The sequence below is a fragment of the Leopardus geoffroyi genome, chromosome B4, assembly GCF_018350155.1.
Source record: "Leopardus geoffroyi isolate Oge1 chromosome B4, O.geoffroyi_Oge1_pat1.0, whole genome shotgun sequence".
Taxonomy (NCBI): Eukaryota; Metazoa; Chordata; class Mammalia; order Carnivora; family Felidae; genus Leopardus; species Leopardus geoffroyi.
The window spans coordinates 15,027,323-15,045,445 of NC_059341.1; positions in this window are offsets into that span (position 1 = coordinate 15,027,323).

An 18,123-nucleotide genomic window follows, 5' to 3' on the forward strand; every position below is an offset into this window, starting at 1 on the left:
AACAAATATTTCAAGTAAAAATAGCTGAGAATTTTCAAAAAGTAATGATGGACATCAAACCACAGATTAAATAAAATATAGCCTAAAAAAACTGTATGTGGGGTGCCTTGGTGGCTCAGTCAGATGAGTGTCCAACTCGTGGTTTTGGCTCAGGTCATGATCTTGTGGTTCATGATTTTGAGCCCTGAATCGAGCCCTGACAGTTTGAGCAGTCAGTGCAGAGTTGGCTTGGGATTCTCTCTCTCTCTCCCTCTCCCTCTATTTCTGCCCCTCCCCTGCTCATGCTCCCCCTCTCAAAATAATAAAAAGAAAACTATGCCTGTACATATTATATTGCAACTGCAGGAAACCAAAGACAAAAATAGTATCTTGAAAGAAACCTTTGCCTGTAGAGGAACAATACACTTTGCCTATAGAGGAACAGGGTAATATTTAAGGAAGGTTTCTTATCAGAAACCAGGCAGGCAAGAAAAATGTGGAGGGAAATGCTAAATCTACTGAAAGAAAAAAAAAATACTCAATTAGAATTTTGTCAAAAGTCTATTTCAAAAGTAAAGGAAAAGTAGTCTTTCTCAAGTAGAAACAGAATCCACCACCCTTAGGCCTACCCTACAAGCAATGGGAAGGGATTTTCTTCATGTAGGAGAAAACTATATACATAAAAAATTTGGATATATATAAAAAAGGTAGAGCATCAGAAGGAATAAAGGTAAAATAAAACCTTTTACTTTTCTTATTATTAAATGATATAGAATGTAACTAACTATGTCTGAAGTACTAAGAGTGATTATATTGGGGCACCTGGGTGGCTCAGTCAGTCAAGCATATGACTCTTGATTTTGGCTCAGGTCACGATCTCATAGTTCATGGGTTTGAGCCCTGTGTCAGGTTCTGTGCTCAGAGTGTGCAACCTGCTTGAGATTCTCTCCCTCCCCTCTCTCTCTGCCCCTCCCCTGCTCCACTCACGTGCATACCTACTCTTTCTCTCTCTCTCTCAAAATAAAATACTTTTTAAAAATAAGGTATAAATATAGTAATTATGGATTGCATTATAGTATATTGATAAGTGAAAAATGAGTGACAGCAATGCCACAAGAAACAGTAAAGAGGATTTAGTAATACTCTATTATAAGGCACCTGCACTGCACTTCAAACAACAGTGTCATTTGAAGATGATCTTACATTAATCAAATTATTTTAAACTCTAGGGAAATCAGTAAAAGTATTAATTTTTGAAAGTGTCACTGATATGTTCAAAAAGGGGATGAAACAGGCTCATATAAAATGCCCACAGAAAGGAGAGAAGGCAGGAAAGCAACATCTGGCAATAAGTACAAAGCAAATACAAACATAATTGCTATTAAGTCAAATATATCAATAATCATTTAAAGGTAAGTGGTGTTAATTGGTTAAATGAAAGATGGATGAGGACAAAGGGGGACTCTCTTACACTGTTGGTGGGAATACAAACTGGTGCAACCACTTTGGAAAACAGTATAGAGGTTCCTCAAAAAGTTAAAAACAGAACTCTTCCATGACACAACAAGTGCATTACTAGGTGTTTACTCAAAAGATACAAACATATTAATTTAAAGGGATGCATGCACCCCAAATGTTATAGCAGAATTATCTACAATAGCCAAATAATGGAAAGAGCCCAAATGGCCATCTACTAACGAATGAATAAAGAAGATGTGACACACACACACACACACAGACACACACACAGACACAGACACACTGGAACACTACTCAGCCATCAAAAAGAATGAATCTTGCTATTTACAATGATATGGATAGAGGTGGAGAGCATTATGCTAAGTGAGATAAGCCAGTCAAAGAAAGAATAATGCCATATGATTTTACTCATATGTGGAATTTAAGAGACAAAACAAATGAACATAGGGGGAAAGGAGAGAGAGAGAGAGAGAAACCAAGAAACCGACTCAACTATATAGAACTGATGGTTACCAGAGGGGAGGTGGTGGGGGATGGGTGAAATAGATGATGGGGATTAAGGAGTCCAAGTATCATGGTGAGCACCAGGTGCTGTATATAAGTGTTGAATCACTAAACTCTACACCTGAAACTAACATTACACTGTATGCTAACTAATTGGAATTTAAGTAAAATCTTGGGGAAAAAAAAGATGAAGATTGTCAGAGGAATTTAAAAAAGAATAAGCCAAAACTCTATGTTGTTTGTAAACACACACACACACACACACACACACACACACACACACACACTGCAATTTAAAAATTTTTTATGTTTATTAAGTTTTGAGAGTGTGTGAGAGAGAGAGAGAGAGAGAGAGATCAAGCAGGGGATGGGCAGAGACAAAGAGAGCCAGAGGATATGTAGCAGGTTCTGTGCTGACAGCAGAGTCTCATGTAGGGCTTGAACTCTGGAACTGCGAGATCATGACCTGAGCCAAAATCTAGAGCTGGAGGTTCAACTGACTGAGCCACCTGCATACCCTCCAAACCCACTTTACATAAAGTGGTTAAAGGTTAAAAGCAAAAGGAGAGACATACCATGCTAACAATAATAAAAAGAAAGCTGGAGTAGCTATATTAATATCACACAAAGTTGATGTAACAATCCTAACCATATATGCACATAACAATAAAGGAACAAAAACAGTGCAACAAAAACTGATAGAACTGAAAGAAGAAATAGATACATTCATTATTATATTATAGAGACTTCAAAACCTCCTGTCAGTAATTGATAGATTAAATAGAGAGAAAACCAATGAGGATACAGTTGAGCTGAACAACACTACCAATCAACTTGAAGTAACTGACAATTTCAGAATCAGAATACTCCTTTCAAAAAAAGCAGCTAGACTAACTGTGGCAATCACGTCACAGTGTATATAAGTTTCAAATCACTATGTTGTACCCCTGAAACTAATACAATGTTATGTCAATTATATCTCAATAGAAAAGAAGGGGCAAGAAAACTCAAAAAAGCAAAAAAAAAAAGCAGAATGAATACTCTTCTCAAATTTTCATGAAACTATCACTAAGTCAGACCACATTTTGGGCCATAGAACACACCTTAACAAATTAAAAGAAAATCATACAAAATATTTCCTCGGATCACAATGGAATAAAAGTAGAAACCAGTCACATAAAGATAACTGAAAAATCTCCAAATATTTGAAACTAAAGAATACACTTCAAAATAAGACATTGGTCAAGGAAGTTTCAAAAATAAAAATTTTGTGAACTAAATGGAAATTAAATGCAAATTACCAAATTTCTGAGATGTAGCAAAAGCAGCACTCTGAAGGAAATGCATGGCATTAAATGTGTAGATTAGAAAAAAGAACAACAATGTCAACCAAAACTTCCACCTAGGTAAACTAGAGAAAGAAAAGCCATTTAACCATAAAGCAAACAGAAGAAAAGAAACCACCAAAAGGAGAATATAAGTCAATGCAACTGAGAACAGGAAAACAGTAGATAAACTCAATACAACTCAAACTATTTAAATGATCAGTAAAATAGATAAACTTTTAGCTAAGCTAACAAAGAGAGCATATGTGAACCAGAATTGAAAGAGGGGGCAATGTCTACTGATACCATGGACATTAAAAAGCTAAAAAAAAAACTATAAAAAATCCTACACCCACAAATTTGATAATTTAGATTAAATAGACCAATTTCTTGAGAGATGCAAGCTAGCAAAACACACGAGGAGGAAGAGATAAGCTAAATATCCATACATTTACTAAGGACATTGAATAAATAATTCACAACCTTTCAAAAAAAAGAAAAAGACCACGCCCAGATGGATTCACTGGTGAATTCTACCAAATATTTACAGAAGAAATTAAACAAATTCTTCAGAATATTTTCTAGAAAACAGAGGCAAAGATAACTCTTCCTAACTTACTCTATGAGGCCAGCATATCCCTAAAACCAAACCCAGAGGGGGAAAAAAACATTACAAGAAAGGAAAACTAAAGAGTAGTATCTCTTACAAATATACACATAAAAATGTCCACAAATTAGTAGCAAATAGAATCCAACACTGTATAAAAAGAATTACATACCATGACCAAGTGTGATTTATTCTAGGTATATGAATTTGGCTTAACAAAATCAATGTAATCATTACATTAATGGACTCAACAAGAAAAATTATGTTTGTATCAATCGGCACAGATAAAAGCAAATTTGACAAAACCAAGCACCCATTCACGATGAAAAACTTCTATCAAACAAGGAATGAAAGGAAACTTCTCAACTAGAAAGGGAACATCTAAAAGAAAATCTACAGCTGACATCAAACTTAATGATGCAAAGTTGGATGCTTTCCCCCTAAGATAGGAATAACACAAAGATGTCTCTTCTCACCACTTGCATTCAATGCCACCCTGGGAGTTCTACTAGTGAAATAAAAAATAAATGAGGGGTGCCTGGGTGGCTCAGTGGGTTAAGGGTCTGACTTCAGATCAGGTCATGATCATGGCTGGTAAGTTCGAGCCCTGTGTCAGGCTCTGTGCTGACATCTCAGAGCCTGGAGCCTGGTTCAGATTCTATCTCCATTTCTCTCTGCTCCTCTCTTGTTCCCGCTTCTGCTCTGTCTCTCTCTCTCAAATATAAACATTAAAAAAAATTTTTTTTAACAAAATGATACACTAATTGGGAAGGAACAAAGAGAAGTATCTTTGTTCACAGAAAACATGATTGTGTATGCAAAAATCCAAAGAATCAATTACACTCCTGGAAATAATAAGTGACCGCAACAAGACTTCGGGGTACAAGGTTAACGCACAAAATTCATTGGCTTTCCTATACACCTACAACAAATATTGGAATTTGAAATTAAAACACAATACCATTTATAGTAGCCCCCAAAATGATTTATTTAGGTAAGCACCTAACAAAAGATGTACATGATCAATAAGCAGAAAACCATAAAACTTATTAGAGACTTGTGAAGGGGTGCCTGGGTGACCCAGTTGGTTAAACGTTTGACTCTTAATTTTGGCTCAGGTCATGACCTCACAGTTCATGGTTCAAGCCCCGCATCAGGCTCCCTGCTAACAGTGCAGAGCCTGCTTGGGATCCTCTCTCTCTCTCCCTCTCTCTCTGCCTCTCCCCCACTTGCATGTGCACTTGTGTTCTCTTTCTCTCTCGCAAAAGTGAATAAAGTTAGCAAAAAAAGAGGCTTATGAAGATCTACATGAATAGATACCTTTTGTTCTTGGGTTTGAAGACTTAGTAAAGATGTTTATTTTTCCCAGATTGACCTATAATTTCAGTTTTTACCCCAGTGAGATCCTAGCAGGCTCATTTGTAGATCTGAACAAATTGATTCCCAAGTTTATTTGGAATATCAAGGACTTGGAATAGCCAACACAGTTCTTAAGAAGAATGAATTTGGAAGATTCACAATACTTGATTTCAAGATAGATGTGAGTCTACAGTAATCAACACAGTGTTATATTGGCATATAGACACATGCAACAGAATAGGCTCACATAAACAAAATCAACTGACTTTTGAGAAAAGGAATAGTTTGATGAAGAAATTTGTCTTTTTGACAAAGGTACGAGAACAGTTGAATGTCCATATGCAAACAAATAAAAATAAAAAAATAAGAATCTAGACACAGACCTCATACCTTACACATAATTCACTCAAAATGGATCACAGACCGAAATATAAAATGCCAGCCCATAAAAATTCTCAAAGATAACATGGGAGAAAATCTACATGACCTTGGATTTGGTGATACACTTAAAAATATCATACCAGTAGTTTTTGAGGAAAACATAATGGATAGCAGAGATTGGGGTGCAAGCTTCTCAGTCTCTGTGGAAGGCTACAGATAAGCAAGGGTTGTAGGCTAAAATGATTCATATGGTGGTGATGGATCAGACATTGGTATTCATTCATATTTGGATTTATATAGACACAGATGGTCACATACAGAAGTATTGGTAGATATGCTTACAAACATAGGTCAGTATACACACATACTTCCTTACTCTCTCAGGTGAGAGGGCCTCACAAGTAAGAATACCCTAGCAACAATAAACACACCTGGCAGGCAGATCTTGTTTCCTAAAGACCATGCTCCAATAAAAGGGACCAGGGCTTTGTGGAGAGAGGCTCGTTCTCAGACTGAGGCAGGGAATGTTCAAGACAACCCTGGAACATTTTGTAATGCTTCAAAGTAAAAAAAAAAAATACAAAGAAAGAAATGGCACATATAATGATGTGATGGCAGGGTCATAGGGGCCAACTGTAAGAGTTCCCAATGGCCAAAGCTCAAACAATTTAGCATCAAAAACAAGTTTACTAAGTTAGTACTGGATTACAACCCAAGGCATAAAGCAAATATCTATTCATTTATACTGATATAAATGATTCAGTAAGAAAATAAGATAGTAGACAAATCACCTGTGCACAAGATTTCAAAATAATTTCTGTACCTACTCCACACTTAAGGAAGTAGAGCATCATTTCCCACTCCTTATGTGTGGCCTGTGCATAGTGACTTCCCTTTTGAGTATAATGTGGAAAGGAAGAAAGGAAAGAGTAGCTTTGTAATAGAAAAAACAGACAAACACTACCTCAACCAAGTGATCAAGTTTAGCTTCAACAGTGATCAATTTTATTTCTAGTACATATTCATTATAGAATGTGATGAGAATGTCATTTTGCTTCTGTGATCTTCCTCCCCCAAACACATTTTTTCAGTATAATCTTGAGGAAAACAAACAAATCCTAACTGAGGGACAGTCTATGAAATACCAGTACTTCTGAAAACTTTCAAGGTCATCAAAAACAAGGAAAGTCACATTTACTGTCACAGCCAAAAGGCACCTAACAAATATGGTTGATGAATGTAATATGGTACCTTAGATGAGATCTTAGAACAGAAAACGGACATCAGGGAAAACTGAGGAAATATGAATCAAATATGAGGTTTAATTATTAGTAATGTGTCAATATTAATTAATTAATTGTGGCAAATGTACCATATAAATGGAAGATGTTAATAACAGGGAAAACCAGGCACCTGGGTGGCTCAGTTGGTTGAGCATCCAATCTCGGCTCAGGTCATGATCTCGTGACTTGTGGGTTTGAGCCCCACATCAGGCTCTGTGCTGACAGCTCAGAGCCTGGAGCCTGCTTTGGATTCTGTGTCTCCCTCTCTCTGCCCCTTCCCTGTTCATGCTCCATCTCTCTCAAAAAAAAAAAATAAACGTTAAAAAAAAATTAAAAAGTAACAGGGAAAACTGGGTATGGGATATATTGCAAGTCTCTGGGCTTGAAATAATTCTTTAAATCTAACATTATTCAAAAATTAAAATTTTATTTAAAAATATATGGAAATATAAAAGCATGTTTTTTGTATTGTTTTTAAAAAGACTGGTAACACTCAATCTTGGCGAGGAGCATTCATACTCTGCTGCTGGGAAGGTAAAATGGTACAACTTCATACAGTTATTTTACTCTTTTCTTTTTCCCCAGGTACTTCTGCAAATATATTTAATGCACTTAGATTGCACAGAGGAAGAGGGAGCAAGAAGGACGCACTAAGTGAGTCACCCAAAAATTCTTTTTTTTTTTTTTTTTAATTTTTTTTTTTTCAACTTTTATTTATTTTTGGGACAGAGAGAGACAGAGCATGAACGGGGGAGGGGCAGAGAGAGAGGGAGACACAGAATCAGAAACAGGCTCCAGGCTCTGAGCCATCAGCCCAGAGCCCGACGCGGGGCTCGAACTCACGGACCGCGAGATCGTGACCTGGCTGAAGTCGGACGCTTAACCGACTGCGCCACCCAGGCGCCCCAAGTCACCCAAAAATTCTTAACGAAAGTCCCAGGCTGTCTGCAGCCCCCAGGAACCGAGTCACCATTGACGTTAGAAACTAATATAAAATTTTACAAAAGTCTGCTCATTGCAGCATTCAGGTACTGGTACAAAAAGAGGGCTCTCTCTACCCTGGTACCTCACCTGGCATGTAGGACCTCAAAGCCAGAGAAGAAAAAAGTACAGTCAAGGGAGTTCTCTAATGGCCTGCCCCATAGAGCTACCAACCTTCAGGGGTTTTTTTCCCTGCTTTCAACTCAATCTCAAAACCCAGTCCCAATACCCTGAATTTATTTTTGAAAATTTTCTAGCCCTTCAGACTCTTCCTAAGCCTTCCTTGTCCTTACCCTGAAGCATTGTCTTTGGAACAGGAAGTGGAGAGCAGGAAAGCAATTTTACTCTTACGCAATTTTCCAGGAGTGATGAACACATGTAACCAAAAGAGGGCTGAATGCTCACAAGCAACTTTATTCATAATAGCCAAAAGTTGAAACCACTCATGTGCGCCTCAACAGGAGAATAAGTAATTTGCCGTACCTTCTTACAACAGGAGATATTTAGAAGATATTTAGCATCGGTCTCAAAAAAACATAGACGAATCTCACTATCTTGGTTGAGCAAAAGAAGCCAGACACCTCAGAGTAAACACTGTAGGATTCCACTTACATGGATTTCTAAAACAGGCACAAGAACTCTTCACTGAAATGATTCAGAAAAGCTTTGTCTGAGGAGGTGTTGACTTAAAAAGGCCCAGGGGAGATTTCTCGGGCAGTAGAAATGTTTTCCATCTTAATAGGGGTATAGCCTATGTGAGTATATACATTGTCAAAATTCACTGAGTTGTACCCAAGATTTGTACATTTCACTGTATGTCAACTTTAACTTTAGAAGGAATTGTAAACCAATAGGAAAAGCAATGCCAATGTACCCATTTTGGCTCGGGCCTTGAAATAATGATCCCCAACCATATTTTGATAGTCTCCTTAATGTCAATACTTGCTTCCCAATGTGATTTATGATCTACATTTATGATCTACATTTATGATCTACATTAGGTTGCAGATTAAAAGATAATTTAGGGCATCAGGGTGGCTCAGTCGATTGAGCCTCTAACTTGAGCTCAGGTCATCATCTCACGGGTCTTGAGTTCGAGCCCCAGGTTGGGCTCTGGGCTGATAGGCTCTAGGCCTGGAGTCTGCTTTGGATTCTGTGTCTCTCTGTCTCCCTGCACTCCCATGCTCACGGTCTGTCCCTCTCTGTCTCAAAAAATAAACAAACATTTAAAAAAATTTAAATATAGAATAGTTTAAGTAATTACCATTTTTAAGTGGTTTTTTTTGTTTTTTGTTTTTTTTGTTTTGTTTTGTTTTTAGTATAGCTGACACACAATGTGACATTAGTGTCAGGTGTGCAACATAGCAGTTCCACTCCTCTATACATAATGCTATGCTTGCCACAAGCATAGCTACCATCTGTCACCATACGATCCTATAATTAGCATGTTTAAATGTTTACTATGAATCATCACTAGAGCAAAAACACCTATGAAAAAGCAATTATTACCCACTTCACAGATGAGTAAATTATGGCTCAGAAAGAAAGGGATCTTGGTCAAGATTACTCGGAAAGGAGAGAGGTAAGTTCCACAGACCCCCAGTATTTTTGGAGCTTGCTCTTAACCAGATGGGGGAGGGGGAAACTAAAGCCAAGGTTAATCATGTAATCCAATGGTGAATTCAGCTGAGTTTTCATGAATCCAGGGCCAAACCAAAATCAAATTGAGATGTGGAGTTTTATCGCCTGATACAAGGAATTAAACCAGCTTGCCAGGAGAAGGATTTCTTCTTCTGACACTAGATTCTAAGGGGATTTGGACTCTTCTGGATTTCTTCCAGAAGTCCTTGTGTAAGAGCCATAGAACAGTATCATGCACAGTGTCTATAGTAACAGTTTTACGGAAGATGCAGACATGTTCTTGATCTGACCCTTTCTCACCTCGATGTTCCATAAAAACTGAGAACCTGCTGTAGGTACCTTGCTCAGTTAACAACTTGAGTGTTGATATGGCCTACCTAAGAGCTCAGTTCCAGCACATCATCTTTCATTTACTGTAGCCTGCATTAATCAGCCTGTTAGTAATCATGCTAATTGAACTATTTGTTGTGAGTTCAATCTGATCTGCTACTGAGGAAAATAAACATCTTGGTTTATCCATGGCATGTGTTCTCAAGAAACGCTTCACTTAACACCCAGCTGTATATCCGAATAAAATTGAGAAGAGAAATTTCCACAGACAAATGTTTTGGCTAACTGTCTCCTATGGCATTTCAACTGAAATCTTCTCTTTAAAAAATATAGCTGCCATTTGAACCAATATTTCTTCAGTTTATTCCATTCCCAATTAGTGGCTCAGCTTTGCGTTGGCATTTCTGTCTTAGCAGCTGCAGTGGAATCAATGGGACAAATGCTGTGTTCCCCCTTTTGCCTACATGCCACTTTTGCTGATCCACACAGGCAGAGCACAAGTGCCAGGGGGCAAAAGATGGCCCAGAATATCTAGTGTCCTATTCATTAATGCCTCGATGAGTCAATGACAGCATTAGAATGCAGTTATGCATTTTCTGAAAAACATAAATAACCCTGGGTATGGCTCAAATGAAGGGGCTTACTTATAAGCAAAAGGGCTATTAAAAGCAACCACACAATTGCATCTAGAAGGGGAAACAGGCTTTCTTGACTCCAAGCATCAGGAAATCAGGTCTCCTAATAAAGATGGTTATATTAGAAGAAAATTTGAACAGTTCCTATTTAGAAAACACAGTGAATCTATTTAGTAAGCATCCCTCAAGTAGAGACTGAGTGTTGTGCTGGTCCCTACAAGTGTTAATCAAAAGTAGAAGTCATTCTTCTGCAGTGATGCTGGAAACATTTGCAATGACTGGATTTTCAGAAGAAATGAAGTGAAGTCCTAAAGAGCAACGGACATGGCTTTTGCCTAAGGGTTTGAGGCATTGTTCCATCCCTTAGATACCTTTCTCTCTTACTTGAGGATGTGAGAGTCAGAGTATGTGAACTTTATTTCAGAGGATTAAGTTAATTGCTGAAGAATAATTCTCGCTTGGGGATGGGGGAGATGGTTGTACTTTTTTCTCTTCAGGTGTGAAGTTGTATGAATACTTAGAAGAAGTAACCTCAGCCCTCCACAGTGCACTGTCCAATATGGTAGCCAGCAGCCAGATGGCCCTTCATCAATCCAAATTTCAAATTTCAAAATTCAACCCCTTAATTGTACTAGTCACATTTCAAGGGTTTTGTCAGCAGGAAATAGACCATTTCCATCATCATTGGAAGTCTTCTTGGATAACCCTACTCCACATAAGTGAAAAGGGTCCTGAAGTGCTGCAGTAGACGATTCTGGTGTTGAATTCAAGATTCTCCCATTACAGAAGACCTTGATACATGACAGAGGCTTTTGATCTGACTGGAAAACCACTGATACTCAACTGGGGTGAGCTCCCAATAGTCACAGGCTCAGCATGACCATATGCCAGATCGTGTTCAAAAGCAGCAGCATATGAAAAACCTGAATCTTGACCTCAGGAAGCTTACAACTCAAGACATTTCTCTCCCTACTGTCTTCCTTCTTCTCTCCCTTTGTCCATGAACCTATCTCTCTGTCATGTACCCTTCCCTTCTTTTTCTGATTATCTTATGCTTGCCTACTCATCAATGAAAGAGTTCTAGGCTCATTTATGCCCCCCAAAATTAATGATTTAATAGAAGACTAGCCGCTAGGCTTGAAGACAGAAGTTTTGACACAGTTAGGCTGCTCCTGAATGACTTCTTTGCATATTGTTATAAAAATATTTCCATTTCCCTTTTGACAACTAATGGCATCTACCAGGATACAGCGAAATCTTTGGGTATGCGGCAATGTCTTGCCAGACAGATGAACTGGTAACCGTCCGAGCTTATCAAAATGCTATTGTGATGTCAAGACAGCTGCAAGACTGTTTCTGGAAAGCCTAATTACAGTGGCTGGGAGACGAGCTTGAAAGGAGAAAATGCTGTCCCTAAGTAAGATAAGCAAGTGGAACTTTACAAATGTATATTCTCGTCCTCCTTGTCTCCTCTGTTGCCAACAGGCAGCCAAAAAGCCAGCGGGGTTCTTTCAAAGGCTGTCTTTCCATTAGGATTTCAATGGCATTGGCAATAAAAGGTGAGACACAAGGGCACGCAAAATGGAGCTGAATGCCACCCTGGAACCAAGTTATTATGCTGAGAACATACTTGTTGCTATGCTAATGGGACAGGATTATATTTCTCTAACTATTTAAAATTTTCCAGCACAAATGAGGCAGTGTAGTGGGGCTGTTACATCATGTAGTTTCTCAAAGGGCTGATGGCTCCTCTCCATTTACACCTCCTCCTCTTGCACATGGCCCCCTTTCCTGGTGAGAAGATGCTTTTGCTTTTTACAAAGTGGTCTCATTTGCTTGGAAAACATCATGAGACTCACTTAGGATTTCTAACAGCCAGATTTCATCAGGACTCCACAAAGGTAAAGCTGTCTTGGCCACGTTCCAAAAGCGTTCAAGTCCTCATCCTTCTATCTCTCACTACTCCATAGCTGTTCCACCAAAACAAGAAGGAAATTAAGAAATGGATCTTTCAGCTGAAAAAGCAGCGTTCAATTTAAAGGTTTGGTTTCGGTCGTGTTTTGTCCAAGTCCAAATGGGTTCCACTATGTGGATAAGACCACAACAAAAGAAAGCAAAGCTGGGTGGGGTGGGGGGAGAAAAAGGAAGAAAAGAAATTTGTGTTGGAGAAGTTTGTCCTTTACTGAGGATAAAGCTCAAAGTCAATGGTAAACATAAAGCACCTGAAACAAAGACCAACTCAAAACGGAAACATATACCCTTATGCCTCTCAAGTATGTCCACTTGCCTTAATTACTACCACCAACCTAACCTAAGCCAGCATCTTCCTGCAACTAGATTCTCTGGTCTCCTAAGAGGTCTGCTGGTCCAGTCGCTCTTGCTTCACTTAAATGAATTCATTCTCCTCTCTGCTGGCAGAGTAATGTTTTAACTTCTGCTTAAGTACCTTTAATAGTCTGTAGTGCTTTTACCATAAAGGCAACCTTCCTTAACATGGTTTGCAAGCTCTATAAATCCCAGACCCTCTCCAGCCCTCTGAGAAGCCTCACCTCCTATCACTTTCTCAACCATAGCCTTCCCTTGGTGTCTCTCCAGTATCGGACTCCAGCCAGGTTCCAGGTATTCATGCATACCTGTCTCCTCTGTCTGGAACCCTCCTTCTTCCTCTCTTCACCTTACATAACTCCAATTTCATCTTTGTATCTCAGCTTAATAGAAACTTCCCTGACCTTCACCAGAAAGCCCTCCCCAACCTAATAGGCAAGAAGCCTTGAACACGGTCTTTGTTTTCTTTGTATTCTGACTTCACCTTTTTAATTGTTATCAAGGTTTCATTTTAACATTCATTGTATGAATGTTTAATGCTTTATCTACACCCTGCCCCCCCCCACAAGCTTTGTGAGGTCAGGGAACATGTCTTTCTTGCTTATAAATTATATTCTTGGTAACATCTTGGCACATGGCACTAAGTGGCACCTCAAAATTATTTGAGGAACTAAGACAAGGAAGGAGGGAGGGATTTTTCCAGATATAATACAGTACATTCCCTGAAGGCATGGGACTCGGCCCACGAATGTTTCTAGTAACTTCCTGATAAATAATTCTTGCTTTATCTACAGTAGCTAGCAATGACTGATTGACAGGGGAAAGGATTAGGGAGAGCAGGAAAATTTCCAGGGTACAGCAAAGAACACATCTAGGAGGAGAGAAGTACACATGTGACATGCATAATTAGAGGTCTAGCCTGAATGTGTCTTTCCTTGATTTGGTGGCTTTCAGATGAGATGAGCCAGACTCGATGTGTTCTAAGACACATGGCCAAAGTTCTTTCCTTTCAGGAAATAGACCTTGCTGAATTTTTATCAGACACTGGAGGCAAAAGGATGGGCTACATGGCATCTGCCAAGCCCTCAGATCCTGAATTAAATTGTACAAGTGCTACCAGTGAGCTTATAGAAGGGCCAATTGGACAGTGTTAAAAGGTATACCTTGTACAAATCAGACAAAATAGAATATTGAGTCTATAAATAGGAGAAGTTTTAGTTAGCCAAATATGACAAGTAGTATATTAGGGATCCTAGTACATTGTCTGGTATGTTATTACATGATATTTAATTTTTGCTCAATTTAGGGGCGCCTGGGTGGTGCAGTCGGTTAAGCGTCCGACTTCAGCCAGGTCACGATCTCGCGGTCCGTGAGTTCCAGCCCCACGTCGGGCTCTGGGCTGATGGCTCAGAGCCTGGAGCCTGTTTCCGATTCTGTGTCTCCCTCTCTCTCTGCCCCTCCCCCGTTCATGCTCTGTCTCTCTCTGTCCCAAAAGTAAATAAACGTTGAAAAAAAAATTTTAATTTTTGCTCAATTTGGTGCATATTATATGATGGTATTCTGTTTGGTATTTGCTAAGCCTAAACAATAGCAGCTCCCAAAACTCTCCTGGTTAGGTCAGCCTAGAGTTCCATTCAGATCAGAGTGTTCCCTTTGCAACATTCAATTTGTATTTTGGGATGCATGCTCTTATGTATAGTTAGAAGCTTTAGTGACCCTAAGCTTCTGATAAGATGGATGTTAACTTGTTCCACCTCGATAGTGTGCTGAATGTCACATTTCTGTATTGTCAAGTTGTTATTTCTAAATTGTGTGAGCCCAACAAAGATCAACAAAATTTGAACTGAAAAAACGAAATCCACTATTATTCTTCCTTATTACAGCCCATGGCTAAGACAAAAAAATGAATATAGAAAATTTAACGAAATTCATGTCTGTATGTTCCATTTAAATTCTGGCATTTAGCCATGAATATTGAATATTCATGAATACTGTTAAATAAAATTTTCTATATCAGCTACATGCAAAAGAATGAAACTGGACCATTTCCTTACATCTTATACAAAAATAAACTCAACATGGATTAAAGACCTAAATGTAAGACCTAAAACCATAAAAATCCTAAAAGAAAACAAGAAACTCTTGAACATCAGTTTTAGCAGTATTTTTTGGACCTGTCTCAGGCAAGGGCATTAAAAGCGAAAATAAACAATTAGGGTCACATCAAACTAAAAAGCTTTTGCATAGTGAAGGAAACTACCAACGAAACAAAAAGGCAACGTACTGAATGGAGAAGACACTTGAAATGATAAGGGGTTAATATCCTAAATGTATAAAGATCTCAAACCACTCAAGACCAAAAAAACCCACAAACAATTTGATTACAAATGGGCAGAAGACCTGAATAGACATTTTTCCAAAGAAGACATACAGATAGTCAACAAACACATGAAAAGGCGCTCAACATCACTAATTGTCAGGGAAATGTAAATCAAAGCCACAATGAGATGTTACCTCATGCCTGTCAGAATGGCATAGTATCAAAAAGGCAAGAAATAATGAGTGTTGGGGAGAATATAAAGAAAAGGGAACCATTGAGCACTACTGGTGGGAATGTAAATTGGTGGGCACTATGGACACAGTATGGAGGTTTCTGAGAAAACTAAAAATAGAACTACCATATGATCCAGGAATTATACTTCTGGGTATCTACCCAAAGAATACAAAATTACTAATTTGAAAAGATATATCTGCAACCTATGCTCATTTCAGCATCATTTACAAAAGCCAAGATATGGAAACAACCTAAATGTCTATCAACGGATGAATGGATAAAGAAGATGTGGTATATATATGCAATGGAATACTACTCCACCATATTAAAAAATGAAATCTTAGGGCACCTGTGTGGCTCAGTCGGTTAAGCATCCGACTTCAGCTGAGGTCATGATCTCGTGATTTCGAGCCCCACATAGAGCTCTGTGCTGACAGCTCAGAGCCTGAAGCCTGCTTCGGATTCTGTGTCTCCCTCTCTCTCTCTGCCAATCCCCTGATTGCTCTCTCTCTCTCAAAAATAATAAACATTAAAATTTTTTTTCTAAAAATGAAATCTTGCCATTTACAACATGGATAGACCTAGAGGGTATTATGGTAAGTGAAATAAGTCAAAGAAAGACAAATATCATATGATTTCACTTATATGTGGAATCCATAAAAGCAAAATAAATTAACAAACAAAACAGAAGTACTTACAGAAAACTGGTGGGGAAGGGGTTAGGGGAATGAGTGAAAAACATAAAGGGGATTAAGAAGTATAAACTTGCAGTTATGACATAAATCATGGGGATGTAAAGTACAGCGCAGGGAATATAGTCAATAATATTGTAATAACTTTGTATGTTGACAGATGAGCAGTTATTGTGGAGGACATTTTGTAATGTATATAAATGTTGAATCACTATGTTGTACACCTGAAGGCAATATAATATTGTATGCGAACTCTACTTCAATAAAAAAATACTCTGGCTTTCAGATATTGGATTTAATAAATGATTTTTTTGGTAAATTTGTCTGAGTTAAGAAGAACTCCAATTTATTATATCCTTGATTTTTTATTTGGCAATTTATAAAAACATGAAAAAATAAAGAGATGTTCACATTTGTTTACATCACCTTTAGTGGTTAATGATAGTATGAACACCATGATTTTCTATACTGAAATAGAAAAAAAAAATCCTTAGAGACCTGTTTAATCATTTGGATCTTGTAGTGCAATGTTTATTCATTCATTTTGAGTCCATTAGAGTGTAAATTAGATTTGATTTGCTTGCTCTGATTGGCTTAATTGCCCCAGTTACAGCTCAAGTACAAATAAAATTGTAATAAATTGAACAGATGTTTAACCTACTCTACCAAGATCTTTAATAGTCAATTCCAATTGCAATTTACATTCAGCAATTTAACAAGACCCTTAGGAAACGTATTTGATTATTAAAACAAGCTGTTTGTTTCCATGTGTGATAGAAACAAGACCATTGTGTCCATGCTTTGGCCTGATCCAATTTTTTTTCTATTTAATTTTGTTTATCTCTTGTTAGGGGGACACACACACACAGTGAATACATGGCTTCAGAAGTTAGTTTGCCAACTTAAAAAAATGGACACCACATTAACGTTGACACAACAAGGGAAATTTTTCAGCCTTTTGAAATATTTTATGAAGAAACAAATCCTATTATGTTTTCCATGAGCATCTTCACTAATAGCCTTTTTTATAGCCAGTGGGAGAAACTCACCTTAAGTAAAACATCAATTAGAAAATAATAAATTCCATTGTTTAGATTCTGCCTCTCATTCACCAACAACTCATGTGGGAAAAAAAATATCCTTACAAAACACGCATGGCACTCTATCTCTAAAATACTTTCACTTTAATTTAATGTGGCTGTTAAGATACTGTATAACTTTTGTGTGATCTGTTCTTAAGAATGCTTGGCAGAAACTGGCACATTGCAGCCCTTGTATTTCCTCAGAAAGGAATTTAGGATGGATTTTATGTCTCATTCTATAAATTTATAATGTGAACTTCCAAAGAGATTTCCAGTTATTATACACTGAGGCCATGTTTAGGTAATAGGAAAGTTGGTTTACCAGGAAGATAAGTTTGTAGTATGGGTATAGACTTACTCAACTGAAAACCAAATAAACATTAAGAATCAGCTAATCCTGGAGCCAAAACTCAAATGCCTACAGGAATCAGGTAAACAACCTAAATGGGTGAAACTCCCAGTAGGGACAATGGTGAATTGAAAGAGCCCAATGATCCCCCAGTTCTTGGGTTCCAGCCATGCATCGGGCTCTGTGCTGACAGCTCAAAGCCTGGAGCCGGCTTTGGATTTGGCTCTCTGTCTCTCTCTGCCCTCCTACCCTGATTCATTCTCTCTCCCTCCCCCTCCCTCCCTCCCTCCTCTCACAAACAAATAAACATTTAAAAATTTATTTTAAAAACATGAAGGGACCCATCTCCTTTAAAGAGAATGACCCACTTAGCTTTAGCCAATCATTGCCATGATAGAATGCAAGCCCCGGATGAAGAAGGTCTGAATTTTCATGAGCCGCTCAGAATTCCAATTTTTGTAAAAACTCTCTTGATTAAAAAATTTGCAACTACTTCAAACAGCAACACCAAAGTCTGCAAACCAAGTTTACAGAACACTGTTTACTCATTGATCTATCCAATCTCAATATTTGAGAGTTAATGACAATAAGACCCTGATCATTCAAATTACCATTAC